Source organism: Microtus pennsylvanicus, chromosome 1, assembly GCF_037038515.1.
Source record: "Microtus pennsylvanicus isolate mMicPen1 chromosome 1, mMicPen1.hap1, whole genome shotgun sequence".
In the NCBI taxonomy this organism is placed as follows: Eukaryota; Metazoa; Chordata; class Mammalia; order Rodentia; family Cricetidae; genus Microtus; species Microtus pennsylvanicus.
Window position 1 is genome coordinate 92,082,039 of NC_134579.1, and position 6,324 is coordinate 92,088,362.

A 6,324-nucleotide genomic window follows, 5' to 3' on the forward strand; every position below is an offset into this window, starting at 1 on the left:
AATTGGAAAAGACAAGATAGAAGAGGACTCTAAGGACCTGGGAGGTAGAGATGCAGATCATTACCCTAGTGAAAGAAGTGAGAGGCGGGGTCTCTGGCTAGGCTGAGCCCAGGCCTGACGTGGGATTCAGCTCTGTATGCTATGAATGCCATTGGTTAATAAAGACATTGCTTTGGGCCTATTGCAGCGCAGAATAGGGCAAGGCAGGAACTCCAAGCAGATAGAGGGGGAGAGAGTAGATGGAGTCAGGGAGAAGCCTTGTAGCTGCCAAAATAAAAAGACACCAGTGGGAGTCTGCTGGAATCTCGCCAGGAGGCCGCGACCTCATGATAATGCACAGATTAATAGAGGTGGGTTAATTTAAGATATAAGAGCTAGCTAGCAATATGCCTAAATGGTTGGCCAAGCAGTGTTTTAATTAATACAGTTTCTGTGTGATTATTTCAGGTCTGGGAAGCTGGAAACAAACAAGCAGCCTCTGACTACACAGACCTGCAAGGTGCATAGGTACACAGGGAGGGACTGTCATGGAGCAAGGCAATAAAGTGAAGAACGACAAAGCAGCATGCCCAACATCCTCCTTTGACCTGTGTGAGTATGCATGGATGTGAAGACCCACACTTGTATGTTCACATATACCACTGAGACAGGAGAGAGAGAGCAACATGCCTAATGTCCTCCTCTGGCCTATATGAGTCTGCATGGGTGTGCATGCACACATGTATGTTCACATACACCACTGAGTCGGGGAGAGGGGAAAGAGAGAGAGCAGTATGCCTAACATCCTCCTCTGGCCTGTGTGAGTCTGCATGGGTGTGCATGCCCACATGTATATATGAACATACACCAGAGAGAGAGAGAGAGAGAGAGAGAGAGAGAGAGAGAGAGAGAGAGAGAGAGAGAAGAGGGGAAGGGAGAGATGAAGGGACAGACAGAGGTGGAGAGAGTTCTTTGAGAAGGGAACTAGGAAGGAAGAGATAGGCATAGGTTTTGAAAACAGAAAAAAAATTCACTATGCCTGTGGTAGTTTGAATGCAACTAGCCCCCATAAGCTCATAGGGAGTGGCACTATTAGGATGTGTGGCTTTGTTGGAGAAAGTGTGTCACTGTGGGGGCAGGCTTTGAGGTCACCTATGCACAAGCTACACTTGGTGTAGACTCAGTTTACTTCCTGTTGCCTGCCAAGTAAGTTGCAGGGCTCTCAGCTCCTTCTCCAGCACCATGTCTGCCTGCGTGCTGTCATGTCCTGCCATAATGAAATGGACTGGACCTCTGCAATGTAAGCTAAGTTCAGTTAAATTCTTTCCTTTATAAGAGTTGTTGTGGAGCCAGGCAGTGATGGTACACGTCTTTAATCCCAGCACTCGGGAGGCAGAAGCAGGCAGATCTCTGTGAGTTCAAAGCCAGCCTGGTCTACAGAGATAGTTCCAGGACAGCACCCAAAAGCTACGGAGAAACAATGTCTCGAAAAATCCAAAAAACAAAAATAAATAAATAAATAAATAAAACAAAACAACAACAACAAAAAAAGTTGTGATCATGGTGTTTCTTCACAGCAATAGAAACCCTAACTAAGGCAATGCCATTCCTGGGCCTCTAAGTCAATACATCAGAGAGGTACTTGTGCATCAACATTTATAGTGTCACTATTCACAATAGCTGAGTCATATAACCAGCCTAGATTTCCATCAACAGTCAACAGAGAAATGAAGAGAATATGGCGTATACCCAATGGAGTGTTTTCAGCCATGAAGAAAATGAAATTATGCCATTTATAGAGAAATGGATACAACTGGAGACTATCATATTAAGCTGGTAATTGAAAGACAAATATATGTTTTTCCTACTTTGTGACTTCTGGTTTTTTTATAGTCACATGTCATACATGTATATGTTAAATAAAATTACAAGTTAAACTGTCTAAGGGAATGAAAGAGACTTACTGGAGGGGACAGGAAGTAAAAAGGGACAGTGAATAGAACAGAGCAGTGAGGTTGGAAAAAATATGTTCAACACTTTATATACCCTGGAAGAAATTTTATATATATAAATATATACATATATATGCACACACACAAATATCTATCTATATATACATAAAATATATATTCATATACATGAAAAGATGACTCAGTGGTTAAAAACACTTGACAAGCAAGCCTGATGACCTGAGTTTGAGTCCCGGACCCCACCTAAGAAGCCAGATGTGGTGGTGCACATCTGCAATCCCAGCACTCCTATGATGAGCTGGGAGGTAGAGACAGGAGAATCACCTGGAAGCTTACAGGCCTGATAGTCCTGAGTAAAAACCCTAGCAGAAAAAACAAGAGAGCCCCTGCCTTGACATGGTGAAAGCAATGAATTCCTGGAAACTGTCCTCTGCCCTTTGTTCACATGCTGTGGCACACATGTACACATGTATATACACACGCACGCACACACACACACACACAAACACACACACAAAGAAAACCCATCCAGGATGCAGAGTAGAACAAGCTACTATGACCATCTAAGTAAAACGTGGAGTTCAAGGACAAGGGAGGGAGGGAGGAAAAGGAGGGAAGGAAGGGAGAGAGAAGGAAAGCAAATTTGGCATATTCAGACAGTTTCATCAATAGTCTATACAGATCTATATTTCTGGGGTACGTTGCACTCAAATTCCATGCTGCCTGTGATAAACCAAAACCCAGAACAAAGCAGCGGCTCTCCTACCTGGCTCCAATAAGGTGACCATTTCCTTGGGATTTCATACCGGCCTGGGTCTGACCCTCCCCCCGCAGGCATAGAAATCTAATTTTCCATTCACTCAGGTGCTATTTACTGAGCAGTCGCTCTGTACCAGATGTTGATTTTTCTGGGCACTGCAAAATGGTTCCATCTCTCTCAGAAGTGACCTGGCATGAACCAGGTTCAAAGCAACTGATGAATAGAAGCCACAGTGCCAATTTAATAAGTTACCCTGAGAGACAGAGCCACTGGGTATGTGAGGTAACAGACTAGTACTCTCTCTCCCATAGGCAGGCTCTCAGGAGCATCAAGTGGACCATCAATCAGCTGGCCACTCTCTCAGACAGATTGTCTTGGAGACTAACTCAGCTTTCTTCCCCTTAAAAGAAAAGGTGTGTGTGTGTGTGTGTGTGTGTGTGTGTGTGTGTGTGTGTGTGTTCTTTTGTGGACAAGTTTACATGTGTGAGCAGGTACACATGCACATACATGCACACACATGTAGGGACCAGGTGACAATTTTGGGTGGTATTTCCCAGCAGTTATCTACCTTGTTTTTAAATAAAGGGTCTCTTGTTGACCAGGAGCTCATAAATTTATCTAGGTTTGCTGGCATTGAACCCCAGGACCCTCCTGTTTTTTCTCCCCATCTTGTTGCTCTTGCGGAGGATCAGAGTTCAGTCCCCAGCATCCATGGTGAGCAACTCAAAATTATCTGCAACTCCAGGTTGAGGAGATTTGCTGCCCTCTTCTGGACACCATGGGGACCTGTATTCACATGCACATACCCAGATAGAGACAATAATTAAAAATAAAGCAAATCTTATAAAATTAAATATATATATATATATATATATATATATATATATATATATATAAGAGAGAGAGAGAGAGAGAGAGAGAGAGAGAGAGAGAGAGAGAGAGAGAAGCCCCGTGTTTGGAGGATGCAGCCCTGAAACAGAGTTGGCTAGATGGAGAGATAGCCTGGACTAGCAGTATGTAAGTTATATGTGATAGAACATCTAACAGAACAACTAAAGAGGGGGCCAAGGAAATTTCTCCGTGGTTAAAAGCACTTGCTGCTCTTCCAGAGGCCCTGAGTTCAATTCCCAGCACCCACCTCCAATGGCTCACAACCACCTGTGACTCTAGCTCTGGGGTCATTCTTCACCCCCCTGGTCTCTGAGGACCCTGCACAGATGCACCAACACAGACCCACATAGAGAGACACAAAAACTGGGCCAGGTGCAGTAGCGCACACCTTTAATCCTAGCACTCAGGAGGCAGAGGCAGGCAGATATTTATGAGTTTCAGGACAGCCTCATCTACAAAGTGAATTCCAGGATAGCCGGGCTACGTAGAGACACTGTCTCAACACAAGCAAACAAAAATATTTTAACCCTTTGGAAAAACAAACTCAAGAAAGAAAGGATTTATTTGGGCTTACAATTCCAGAGACATGGAATCCATCACACACTGGGGAAGACATGGTAGCATTCAGGGAAGGAACAACAGCAGGAACAGGAAGCAAGTTGATCACCTTGCATCCACACTCAGGAATCAGAGGAATAGGAAGTGGAGCCAGCCTGAAAAACCTTAAAGCCTTCCCCCAGTGATGTACTTTCCCTAGCAAGGCTCCACCTCCAAAAGGTTCCACAACCTCCCCCCAAACAGCCCCACCATTTGGGAACCAAATATTTAAACACATCCACCTATGAGGGTTTTCTCATATTCAAACCACCACAGAGGGACAGGCATGGTGGAGGGCTACACAAGCTGCAATACCAAGAGAATTTCACAACACTGACTCGTGTCTCAACAGACCATGGAAGAAGAGAGAACTAGATGAGAAGCAAGGCCAAGCCACAATTTTCAAATTCTGCTTCACAGCCCCAAGTTTGTCAGCTAAATCTTATGTCCTACAGCTTCCCAACATCAGCACCTCCTGCTGGAGACCAAATGTGCAAACACATGAGCCATGAGCCCCAAGGAACACTTCAAATTCAAAGCACAGCACGTCTTCTGCATTAAAAAAATATATATACTGGTGCTGGAGAGCAGTGAGATGGCTCAATGGGAGCCTTTACTACTTTTCTATTTCTGTGATGAAGCACTCTGACCAGGCGACTTATAAAAGAACCTGTTTAATTTGACCTACAGTTTCAGAGGGGTAGAGTCCATGTTGGCAGAGACGGAACAACTGAGAGCTTGTATCCTAATCCATAAGCATTGTGGAGAGGTGGGGCAGATCTCACAAGTCTTCTAAAGCCTCCTCCAACAAGGCCACACCTCCTAACCCTTCCCAAACAGTTCCACCAATGGGGACCAAGTGTTCAAATGTATGAGTTTTGAGAGCCACTATCATCCAAATCACCACCGTGGGTAAGAATTCTTGCAACCAACCCTGGTGATTCAGTTCCCCATCCTGAGTTCACAGGATGGAAGAAGGGAGCTGACCCCAGCAAGTTGTCCTCTGACTTCCACATACTGTGGCCTTGGAGTTCATGTGCGTGAGTGTACTTGCACACACATGCACAGATAGATAGATAGACAGACAGACAGACAGACAGACAGATACATAATTTTTAAAAGAAAAAAGAAGATACAAGGACTGTATCTCTGTTAATAGAATAGAATGTTTACCTAACATGCATGAGGCCCTGGGTTCAATCCCCAGCATCCCATAAAACAGATGTGGTGATACATACCCTTAATTCTAGCACTCTAGTCCCAGGCTCCATAGGGAGTTTGAAGCCAGTCTGGTGTACAAGGAGGAGTGGGCGAATAAGTTGAGCCTGTGAGATGTGAAGACCCTTCACTGTCACCTAGCTTTCCCGAAGCAGACCACTACCACTAAGGACACCCACTTGGTTGATACTGTCATGTCTTTCCTTCTTTTCAATAAAGAGAGAGACTTTCATCTTTTAATAACACATCTTCCCAGGGACATTTTTAACTTGAAAAAGAAAAATAAAGAACCCTCAAAACTTTGAAAAAATCACATTAAACGTTGAATCATGAATCTCCGTGCCTCCCCCTCAAGATCAAAATACTGTATTTTTGCAAATGACAGAAATATCAAATGTCTTTCCTCAGTCATCTGTTGGTCTGACTGACACGTCTCAGAGACAGACGGCCACGCTGCTTAATTTTTGCCTTTGTATATTTTAATGGGCTATGTGCAATGATTTTGATCTGCTAGGGAAGCTTCTTACAGCCACATTGACATCATTTATAATTCGACTGATTGTGGCCGCCCTACCCGGAGCATTTCTCTTTCATCTTGCACTCTATTTTGTGTCCGTTGGTCCCCTTCCTGGCTCACTACTTTGTAAGTCAGGCTCAATATGGGGCCACCCTATTTTCCATTCAAATACGATCTGGTGTGTCTATGGACATGTACAGGAGGGCCTGTAGCTATGGCCCTGTTGCCATGGGAACTGGTGCTGGTTCTCTGGATTCTGTAAACTTCACCTCTACATATGTTTTATTATGTAGTGTGTGAGTGTGTGTGTGTGTGTGTGATAGGAATGTGAATGTCGGTATTTGCAAGTCATAGTACACCTATGGAGGTCATAAGAGAACTTGTTTATCTTC